We start from the raw sequence: 12141 nt of genomic DNA, 5'->3' as shown, positions 1-12141 counted from the left end.
AATAACATATTTTAATTTCTAATTGACCAAAATAAAAGTGTTTGATAACAATTGAGGTTGTGGAGAAACAGTGGTATTTAGTTAAATATCTCTCATAATTGCTGATGGGAAGATAAATTGATAAAGTATGAAGAGCAATTTGGCACAAATTTCTTTAAATTAATACATGTAATCTTGCAAAATGATTACCACGATAAGTTCATTACCACACCCATCATTTCACATAACTGAAATTGCGTGTGTGTCTGTGTTTGATGAAAACATTTAAGATCTATTTACTCTATTATCAAGTTCAAGTATACAATACAGCATTATTAACTATAGTCAGCATGCTGTACATTAGATCCCAAGGGCTCATTAATCTTTTTTTTTTTTAATATGCAATGCTTCACGAACTTGTGCATCATCCTTGCACATGGGCCATGCTAATCTTCTCTGTATTTTTCCAATTTTAGTATGTAGATATTATGTAGATAGATATAGGTATAGATCATTTTCTTTATCCATCCACTCACCAATGGACACTTAGGTTGTTTCCATGTCTTGGCTTTTGTAAATAATGCTGCAATGAACATGTGAGTTCACATATTTCTTCAATAGTGATTTTATTTCCTTCAGCTCTCTACTCAGAAGTGCAATTGATGGATTATATGGTAGTTCTACTTTTAATTTTTTGAGGACCTTCCATATTGTTTTTCATAGTGACTGTACCAATTTATATTTCTACCAATGGTGGTATACACTTTTAAAATGTAATATGCACATACTATGTGACCCAGAAATTTCACTGCAGAAAGGTATTCTACAGACATATTTGAACTTTTTTAAAAAATGCTATAAATACAGATTATTTGTGATATTGTATGCAATAGTGAAACTGTGTGGATAGCCTTATAAATAAGTGATCGGTAAGATAGATTGTGGTACATCTTTAAAATGGAATAGTGCTTTCATAGCAATATAGAACAGTCTCCAAGATATATTGTTAAAATTGACCAGAAAGGGGAAGGTGAGGGTAGGTACAGAATGGTGACTGTAGTAAGCTCGTGTTGCTGCAGGGATGGGGGGAGAGGAATAGAGTTTAAATGCATAGACTATATCTGGGAGGACATACAAGAAACCAATACTAATAGTTCATTGCTGAGGCTGTAGATCCTTATGAATGTTATAGCATGTGCATGCATTACCTATCCCATTTTTTAAAAATGTAAAAGGTAGTGCAATTGCCATTTCTGGGTCATTTAAACAGGGATGACTATTTTAGCAGATTTTTACAGAGAATACTCAAGCTCAGTAGAATGGTCCAATTAGATTCCTTTATAGCTCAGGCATTCTAGGAATTTTCTAAAATACATCAGCATTAGCTCATTTCATTGCAGTGAAGATGACAAAAGTATTTTGATTAGATTTGCAGACATATAACATCCTTTGACCTTGGAGTCCCAAGTCTATTAGCACACAGCAGAAGGGAGGCCCTTGGGGTCAGCCAGCCTCCTGCCATGGCCTTCGGAACAGGCCGACCTCTCTCCACACAGCACTGGGTGACCACCCAACCCCCAGGGGCCATCACACACACAGGAACAGAGAACAGAATGTGGTTCTTAATATAAATGAAATTTGGAGCTATTTTCAAAGCTAGAACACATTCAGATCATAATGTGAAGGCATTTTTAGCTTCCAAATGGTAACTGACATTTGAGGGTTTACTATTTGCCAAGCCTTTACATGCAATATCTCTTCTAATCCTCGCCATGGCTATGTGAGACAGCTCCCGTCATTATTTCCATTCCCAGGTGAGGAGACTCAGGCTCTGGGATGTTGGTCCAAGGTCACAATGTGAAACTCAAAGCCAGGCAGCCTGACTCCTCTGTCCACCCTACACTGCTTTTTAAATCACCAAGCCTTGCCCCTCATGCTCTGCACACATGAATTATATTTTTTGGTACTTTCTTCTAGAACAAACGATAGTGGAGTAGACAGAATACTGACCTCCCAAACATGTCCACATCCTAATTCCCAGAACCTGTGACTATGTTATGTCACATGGCAAAGAGGAATTAAGGTACCAGATGGAATTCAGGGGATTGTGTGAGGGGGGGATACCTTAGGTTATCAAGGTGAGCTCAGTGTAATCACCAGGGTCCTTAATGTGGGCAAAGATGCAGAAGAGAAGGTCAGGGTGAGTTGATGAGAAAAACACCAATGCCCATTGCCAGATGTGAAGGTGGAGGAAGGGCCCATGAGCCAAGGGATGCAGTCGGCTTCTAGAAGGTAGAAAAGACAGAAAAACTGATTCTTCCCTAGAGCAGTGGTTGGCAAACTGTGGCTTTTGAGCCACATGTGGCTCTTCGGCCCCTTGAGTGTGGCTCTTCCACAAAATACCACGTGCGGGTGCACATATACAGTGTGACTGAAACTTCGTGGCCCATGCACAGAAGTTGGGATTTTGTGGAAGAGCCACCCTCAAGGGGCCAAAGAGCCGCATGTGGTTCACGAGCCACAGTTTGCCGACCACTGCCCTAGAGCCCTGCTGGCACCTTCACTTTAGCCCACGGAGGCCTTCTCAAACTTCTGACCCTCAGAACTGCATGATAATAAATGTGTGTTTTTCTCCCATAAGTTTATGGTAATTCATTGCACCAGCCATAGAAAGCTAAACATGACTAGTGCTATAGAGAAAAACGTGGGGAACTCTCAAAAGATTATGGGTGACTTAATAGACATCTCTGTGAATAAGAGAAGTGATTACATTATAGTGACCATCTCCATAAAGAATAGACAGGAAGTTGAGCTTGGACCCATTAAGAACTTGAGGTTGGACAAAGGTCTAGATATGTGTTGTCTAACAGAACTTTCTGGAATGATGGGGATATTCTACATCTGCACTGTTCAATGTTGTGGCTACTGACCACTTGAAATGTGGTTGCTCTCTCATCTTCACCATCACCTGGCAACCAGTAGGTCCTCAAAATAAGTGTTTTAATAGAACTGAGCCTATTTAAACCTGAATACCTTGAAATGCTTAATGTTGCATCTGTGGTTTTAGGTACTATCTGTTCTGAGAACACTTGTGCTGCTGAAAAAGACAGTTTCCTGTAGCTAAAAGAGGCTGAATCCCAAGGGGCTGGGTGATTCAAAGACACCTGGAAACGTTCCTTCTGCTCTTATACCAGTCCCACTCCAAAAGTTACCTCTCCCACAAGCCCATACAACAAAAAGTTTTATTCCACAATTAGCAAAGAAGATTACTAAATACCTACTATGTGCAAGGCATTTGGCTAGGGGCTGTAGATGCAGAAAGCAATTAAAGGTTGTCTTAGAGAGAGATTAGAGTTCATTTGGGCTGCTGTAACAAAATACCATAAACTAGGTGGCACAAGCAAGAAATATTTGTTTCTCACCATTTTGGAAACTGGAAAGTTCAAGGTCACAGTGCCAGCAGATCCAGGGTCTGGTGAGGGACTCTTCTTTGTTTGCATGAAGCTGTATTCTCACTTGTCCCACTTGTCCTCACATGGGGGAGAGAGAGGGAGCTAGGTATCTTCCTCTTCTTATAAGGGCACTCATCCCATCATGGGGGCTCCATCCTCATGACCTAATCACCTCCCAAAGGTCCCACTTCCCAATTAGGGCTTCATTAGGGGATGGAAACACAAGCTTTCAGGCCCCAGCACAGGTAACCCCAGCCCTTGGCAAACTCACAGTGTCATCCAGATGAGCAAGACCTCCCACCCCTTCTGATGAGAGAGCAGGTTAAAACCATGCCCTAAGTTCCAACTGTGCCACTCAGCGGAAACACTGTGTCTTGGTGGGGAGGCCCCAGGCTCCCCCTTTCCAAGTCCATGTTTTCCTCGGACATAACTTCCTTCTCTGCCCGCCCTCTGAGCCAGTCACTAAGAGGAAGGACTTGTTAAGGCCACAGTTCTTTTGACCAGCTCCACAGATCACTGCCAACCTCAGCTCAGTGTTCTGATGTGCGTGGGCCCCCTCCTTCTCCCCATAAAGCCTCAGAAAGTTAATTCTGGGCAGTTAATTCTGGGCAGCCCTCAGTCATTTTCAATCTTGGAAACCTCCAAAAATAACCTCTAATGCATATTTCAGGTTAGACTTGCTTACTTTCTCTCTCTCCGAAGCCAGAGCTAATTTCCCCAGAGGGGGAAGGAAAGCACAGGCTGCTGCAGAAAAAAAGAATAATCAGCTTCAGTTTCTCCCTTGATTGCCCGTTGGGAGATACCTCCTGGCACCAGGTCCCATTGCGCTCAGAGGCCCAGCGAGCAGGGCCTTTCTTCTCCGTGGGCAACTCATTCCAATACACCCAAGACGAAGTCCGGCAGATGCCTGATTCTGGACACAGACTCCCAGCTCCTCTCGGCTTATAAGGAGTGAGGCAGGAGTCAGCAGCTGAATGCCAGTCTTGGTCCTTTCTCAATAGCCATGTGGGGGTTGGGGGGATTACTGTGGTTTAAACTCCAAAGTGGGGAAGGACCCTGGTAGATCTGGTGTCTACAGAGCTAAGGCCAAGGATGGAGTGATGCCAGGTTGGTCGTGGGCACAGTATTTGTGAAGAGCTATACGATTTAGATGTACTACTACCACAGAAGCTCAACTATATTCAACCAGAATGGTAAAAAACAGAAACAGAAACATTTGAATTCTGCATCCATTGCTTCTAGCAATCTGTGAATCACCTTAGGCTGAAAGAGCTGTAAGTCCAGGCATCCTTCTGCTAATGGGGTCATCTGGGTAAGGACAGCCCTGCCAATGCCCCAGGTCCTCTCTGCCTGAGGCCTGGAAACTTCATGCTTCTTGGATCTGAAAGTGTTGCGTGACTCTGGAACCTCAAAAACGAGATGCAGAAAAAGATGGTGGCAGAGTATCCGGCTGTGATTGTCACCTTAGAGCAGCGGTTCTCAACCTGTGGGTCGCGACCCCTTTGGCAGTCGAACGACCCTTTCACAGAGGTCGCCTAAGACCATCCTGCATATCAGATATTTACATTACAATTCATAACAGTAGCAACATTACAGTTATGAAGCAGCAACGAAAATAATTTTATGGTTGGGTCACAACATGAGGAACTGTATTTAAAGGGCCAGGAGGTTGAGAACCACTGCCTCAGAGTGTCGTAAAGACCTGGGGGAGGGGTAGACTCTGTCTCCCTCTCCCAACTGCAGGACATCAAGAAGCTAAACTCAACATGCAGGACATTCCTAAAGAAGGGGATTCGGTGACCTAGACAGGCCTGGGCAGATCATGGCCTTTGAGTCAGCCTAAGCCACCGCAATGCTTTTCCCTGCTGAGTCTCCTGAATTCACAAAGGCACCCTCAATTGCTGAGGCCAGATGCCAGGGTACTCAGCAAAAGCAACAGGTTAGGAGGCTGGCACTGCTTCTGCGAGGGGCGGGGAGCTTGGCGCAGGGCTGGGTGGGCTGGGGACTTGGGCATTTGAAGCCACCAGGATCTGGAGCTGTCTTTCTTTTTTCTAGAGACGTTCTGGAAGGCGTGACCTCTGAGAAGAGGAAGCATTCCAGGACCTTAGGGATAGGAGCAAAACCCAGAGCAGCCTGGCCCTAAATGGATTTTTCCTTTCTGAATTCATATTGTTAAATGCACACTCTGGGCCTCGCACTGTGCTGGTCGCATCCACATGTGTTGATTCCGTTTGGGAGGTATGAATAGTCCACTTTCGGCGAAACCTTGTAAGTTAAGAAGGTTTTATATTTTTAGTCCTCATTTACATATGAAGAAAATTAGTCTCAGAAGATCCAAATGACCTGTCCAAGGTTACCTAGGTAACATGTGAGAAGACAGCATTTGAATCTATACCCAAAGTTGAATGAACTCTTTTCACTACGCTGCTCCAGAAGAGATGGAATTCCAAGGAAAGTCAAGCACCATTCTTGATGTGGAGCAGAGAGCAATTTCCTTTCCAGTTCTGCTAGTCACTGCCCAGTGTCAACGGAGGCATTTGCTTTCTCCCTCTTGTCTCTTCCCTGCCTGAAAACCTTATTTGCATGTGGTCTGAAACAGTGTGTTTGGCTCATTCTTTCAGGCAACAGTGGAGGGTGGAGAGACTAGCTTTTTCTGGAGTCTGCCAATGCCTAGGTCAAAATTTTTTCTGCAGTAATAGGCTGTCAGGATGAATCTTGTTTCTTTTTCCCCTCCAGGGCAGGTGGTGTCTGTTCCACCCGCTCTGTTTTTTCCAGACAGCTTCCTCTTGGAGAAGGGATAGCACATATGTTTGTCTAGGGTTTCTTCCCCTCCTTTGCCCATGACAGACATTTCTAATCAATCTTGGCATTTCATCTCACTGATCCTAGCCTCCGTGTCAATCTTTTCTATTCAGTTAAGTTCTAGGCATCCGCTACCAAGCCAAGGAAATCTACTTTTCATACTTTTTCTATAGCAAGACTCCATCAAATTGAGTTTCCCAACCAATCTTTTGCACTGGGAGGATGATATCAACTCTCTCCCCATTCATCTCCTGAATGCAAGGCTCATTTCAGAAAAGTCACTTCCTATTAGAGACTCTCTGTGTGGAGTGCACTGTTAAACCACTTAATCTGACCATCGTTAATTAAATATGAGCAGGATTGGTCCCAATGTGAATTCACAACAAGTCCATTCTATGTGGCTTTGCCTAAATGTTTGAATTTCCTTTGAAAATTCGAGAATTTCAAAACATCTCAGGAAATATAAGGTGATTTTCAAGAGCGCTTTATAAACCAGGGTACCAATGATGGGTTAAACTTAAAGTAGGAGTGAGTCTGACTCTCCCCACCAAGCAGGTCTGCATTGAGCATCAGGAAGTTGCGTGATGCAGCAAGTTCCACCTGAGCTCCAAACTCAAGGGCAGAAGTGGCTGCATTATTTATAGTTTGTGCTCATTGTTCCTCACAGGCAGATGCACGGTTCACGGTGACCTGTATGGGGGCTCCCTGCCTCCTCTCCCAAGTGAGTTAAGTAAACAAAACCCCAATAATCAGGACTTGTCACTGCTGCTTAAATAAAACCAAGAAGCCAGAGTTCCTGGAGGCGGAGATTACAGACTCAAAAAATGTTGTGATAAGTCTCCGAGTCATCAAAGCCCACTTGACATTGAGGGCGCCATGACAAAAACAGCAGAAAAAGAAAGCGACTCCTCTTCCATGTGTGTTCTGCTCAGTAAATGTTGTGCTGATCTTTCTCTTCTTTGCCCCTAGAGAGTTCTGATCAAACTGTCATTTGCATATGGCCTAGGTTGAGCCACATATGCTCAAATTAAAGAGAAACTCTCTTCAAGGGGAAATCATCCCTGTCATAAATGGGAGCCTACTTGATATGCAAATGCTGCTTCGGTCCTAACTTAAGAATTCTTCTGACTCATATGAAATTTAGTCTGTTCCTCCATGTGGCATGTGTACCAACACTCTCACTTCTGTGCCCCAAGTAGACATCACTAATCAATCGTGACTCTGATTCTGGGTTGGGAAGCAGCCTCAGATTTGCCGTCCACCTGGTGCTCCAGGAAGCTACCATCAGCCCGTGAGAGTTGGCTCTCGCTCAGCTTTTATCTGAGATAAAAGCTGCTGCCATTCTGCCACTTGGAAATTACTCATGTGGATGCCAGGGGCTCCACTTTGACTGGTATGGATGACATGCAAGCCCTCTTCCCACTTCCACCCTCATTTATCAAAGTCCGTGGCTGTGCCTCAATACCAAGCACCATACAAGGCCTGTCAGTAGCAGGGCCCAGTAATTCCTGCTTTTTCCCAACTTATCCTTAATCTATCCAGCCTCGTCCTATTCTACTGACAAGATCTCCCTTGTCCCTAGACTTGGCACTTTCCCATTTTCTTCTGGTCCCTTCGAATCAGAGCCCTCGCAAATCAAACCCTGGTTGCCTTGTCCTAACCCCCTTGGGGAAAAAAGCACAAGATTCTGACAAAGACAGCCCATTCTAAAATTATAGTAACAAGAATTGAACTTCTCATCTTTGCAAAGCATCTTCACATCCCTGATCTCAGTTAATAATCTAAATAATTTAGGGAAGCAAGAATTTAAAGACCACGAATTTTGACATCAAACAGGAATAGGTCCAAACCTGGACTCCACTGATTACCAGCTGGGGAACCTTTGGCACAGCACTCCGCCCGTCTGAGCTTCAGTTTCCTCATCTGGAGAGCGTGGCGGTGGCTACCTCATAGGTTTGTAAAGACTTGCCTTGCACACAGACCAGCATCCACCTAAGACCAGGGGGAAGGCCTCAGGCAGAGCTGCAGGCTCTCTGTAGACTGAAGCTGTTGGCAGAAGCAGTGTGCACTAGGGTGGAGATGGGCAGAGTACCAAGGCTTCTGCCACAGATGCAGAAAATAGAGGCCGGGGAGTCAGGGGGAAAACCTACCCTCATACAAAGACTGAATGGCAGTGCAGCGTGAAAGAAAGGGTATTGTTCCAGGTTCAAACTGTAGCTGCACCACTTGCTCCGGGGTGAAATGAGAATATCAATAACTGCCCGGTCCTGTTTTCTGTGGCGTGAATTGTATCATGTAGGTCAGTGGTCGGCAAACTGCAGCTCGCGCGCCACATGAGGCTCTTTGGCCCCTTGAGTGTGGCTCTTCCACAAAATACCACGTGCGGGTGCGCAGGTACAGTGCGATTGAAACTTTGTGGCTTATGCGCAGAAGTCGGTATTTTGTGAAAGAGCCACACTCAAGGGGCCAAAGAGCCGCATGTGGCTCGCGAGCCGCAGTTTGCTGACCACTGAGTAGGTAAACCACCTCACACAGAGCTCAAAACCTGTTGATGGCAACAGTACTGCTCGGCGACCTTTCCCTTTCCTTCTGACCCCAGCATCCTGCCACTAGGACAGGTAGCCTCCCTGACAGGCTACAGTAGAACCTGATTTCCCCATCCATCCATCCACCCATCCCTTCGTCCAGTAGCTATTGGATATCCCCTAGTCCCAGGCCCTCTGTAGGAGATGGAGACACACTGGTGAGAAGACATGACCTCGGCCCTTCTCCTGGACACAGATAAGCAATCAAGTGAGTGCAACAAAGGCCCGGAGGGGCTGTAGAAGCAGTTTCCACAGCATTGCTTCTCCAGCATGAATGTGCAAGTGAGACCCCAGAATATTACTGAAGTACAGGTTCTGACCCAGGGTCTGGGATGCAGCCCATGATGGTACAGTTCCAGCCAGCTCTCAGCTGATTCTGATGCTGCACTTTGAGCAAAGAAACGTGACAGAACTCATTGGGGAAGCAAAGCAGGAATTAATTCGTTCTTGGGGGGAGATACTTGCTTACTCGTCAGGTTATCTAGACATTGGCCTCCTCTCCTTCTGGACGGAGGAATTTATGGACTCCGTGAACTGGAAAGGGTCATTCAAGTTGATGAATCTAGGTGTATAGGAAGGTGGCTCTCTTACCATTCCCCAAAGAGAGATGTACAGTGTCTTCCTGAAGACACCAAGAGGGAGAGGACGCCATGGCCTCTCTTGATAGTGTGTGAGTACTTGAATCGCCGAGAAATTTTTCCACAGTCACAATTCTTGCATGGGAGTAAGTAAAACCTTCATTTTTGTAAAACCAACACGCCTCCCCGGAAGCCTGCAGTAGTGTCTTGCTTGCACCTGTGGGACCAGAATCAGAATGCAAGCTCAGTGCCAAATGGGCACGCTGGTGAGGTTACAGCTACTGAATACGCAAGTTGGATAACGAGGTAAGCAGACTGCACCACCCAGATTTCTGATTCATCCCCTACCTTTTCTTCCTGAGAAACTTCTCAGTCCCTTCCCTTTTCTTTCTTTCTTTTTTAAATATATTTTTATTGATTTCAGAGAGGAAGAGAGATGGAGAGAGAGAAACATCAATAATGAGATAGAATCATTGATTGGCTGCCTGCTGCACACCCCCTACTGGGGATGGAGCCTGCAACCCAGGCATGTGCCCTCCTGGTTCCTAGGTCCACGCTCAACAACTGAGCCACAAGGCTGGGCCCCTTCCCTTTTCTGGAACACATCCATCGCATTAAACCTAAAAGAGCCAGCAGGAAGAGCATGCAAATGGGGTTCGATTTCATTTGAATTTCCTTCAACCCAGATCTAAGACAAACAGCAACTACCAAACAGGCTGCAGAGGCCTCAAGGGTCAATCAATATTTTCAATAAGCAATGCGTGTACTTATTAAACCTGTCATCATCTAAGATTATGTTGTCATTTGTGGGAGAATAGGGGTCGAGATCGAGGATTCTGTACTCAGAATAAACCCCCTCCCTTTGTATGTGCTCAAACTAGCTTAATCAAGTTTCTATTACTTCCCATAAAAGACTCTTGATTAAAAGAGAAGTTTCCAGATGGTCCAGGCCAGCAAATGTTCCCAGCTCAAGGAATATTTGTTGAGGAATGAATGAGCAACGCTCTCACCCAAACGGAGGAAATTATGTGGAATTGTTGTGTCAGCAAGACACGAAGGAGGCCTCCCGTCACCCAGCATCTCACTTTGCTAATAGCTGCCCAGCCTCTGGCAAAGGGAGCTGGCAAGGGGCGAGCGAGGAGAATTTTATGTTTGGAAAGAGTTCTGAGTTCAAAGATGTGAGCCTGGGTTCCAGACTCGGCCCCTTTGCCAAGGAACCGAATGCCCTTCAATAAGTCACCCAATGCTCAGTTTTTCCCATGGTAACGTCAGTCTGTCATAAAAATGGGCTGGCTGCCAGGATGGCATCTTCACCCGCTTCCCTCTCCTAACAGCATCAATATGCTTTAGGGGAATTGGCTCCAAGCCCCAAATCAGCATCTTTTAGTCCCCCGGCCACAGTCCCCTGTTCAGGAGTGGCCTCCGGGGGTGCCGCTGAGGCATGTCTCCAGAATCTTGCATGAAATGCAGAAACAGAAGTGCGCTTCTTGCCCCGTGGACATGAATGAGAAATCATGAAGCATTGTTGGCTGCAACCATATTGCCATCATGAAGGAAGCCAGCTTGAGAATGAATCTGACTTGCAAAGTAACGGGGGGAAAGATTACAGAGAAGTTAAGCCATAGTGATGATCACACTGCATCCAAAACTGGTACATGTTTCCTCCAGATATTTCAGTCCTATGTCAAAAAGTTCCCTTTATTTGTATGCCCTTTGGGGTTGAGCGTTTGTTACTTGAAAATGAATACATGCATCCACGAATCAATTCCCAGTACACATGACAGCACGGTTTGTAGTGTCTGAACTGGAATCGTATGATTTGTATGAAAGTACCTTGTCAACCCTGAAATTCTGCTCATAACTCCTTCTAACAATACCAGATAATTTATCCATATCCAAGTGTGTATTGTGTATTTTCTGTCTCCCCTGTGAGAATGGAAGCTCCATCAAGGCAAGAATTATTGTTTCATTCACCAGTATAACCCGAATTCCTAGAACAATCACTGGCACATAGAAGGTGCTCAGTAAATATTTGTTGAATAGACGGATTTAATGCAAAGTGCTACAGAAAAATTAAGCAGAGTAATGGAATGGAGAGTGATGGGTTAAAAGTGGGCTTGAGCCTGGTTTAGATAGAAATCCAAGAAGGCTTCCTTGAGTAGGTGGCCTTTCAGTTAAGAGCTGCATAGTGAGAAGTGGATAGCCAATATGAAGATCTTGGGAAAGCATCCAAACCTAGGATGGCATATGCAAAGGCCCTGAGGCAGGGAAGAGATTGGTGTGCTGGAGGCCTAGAATGCCAGGGAGACTAAAGAAGGATGGTAAGAGGGAGAGTAGTAGCAGGCAGGGCTGGAGAGGTATAAAGTGAGCATGAATTTTAAACCCTGTTAGTTGAATACAAATTCTTCACTGAACTACAAAGTATCATAAGCCATAAATACACTTATCAAAGTGCCTGGAATGTGAAGAGAAGGCTCTTTAATAAATACTCATGAGGTCCAATTCACTCTCTTTGCTCTATAAGCAGTTGGCTGAGGAATCAGGGGATATTTAGCCGTTCAAAGAAATGTGGGTTATGACAGTTGCCATCTCCACATAAGAAAAGGTCTGTCTTGGAGAAAATGGCCCAGAATTGTTCCACGTGAAAATTAAGTCCAGTGGATAGAGGCCACAGGGAGAGAGATTTCAGCCCAATATGAGATGAGCTTTCTCACAAACTCCACGTAGGTGAAATTCTGGTAGTGA

At 45.1% G+C, this 12141-nt stretch overlaps 1 non-coding gene across 1 annotated transcript; it reads right to left on the bottom strand.

Moving 5' to 3' along the window:
* Window positions 1-372: 372 nt before the first annotated feature.
* On the bottom strand, window positions 373-475 carry LOC132233921 (U6 spliceosomal RNA). The gene has a single exon (XR_009452771.1). It is a non-coding gene; the product is annotated as a U6 spliceosomal RNA (small nuclear RNA).
* Window positions 476-12141: the final 11666 nt, after the last annotated feature.

Source organism: Myotis daubentonii, chromosome 4 (genome assembly GCF_963259705.1).
Source record: "Myotis daubentonii chromosome 4, mMyoDau2.1, whole genome shotgun sequence".
NCBI lineage: Eukaryota > Metazoa > Chordata > Mammalia > Chiroptera > Vespertilionidae > Myotis > Myotis daubentonii.
Note: the sequence above shows the minus strand (reverse complement) of the source record. Positions and strands in the feature narration are given on the sequence as shown.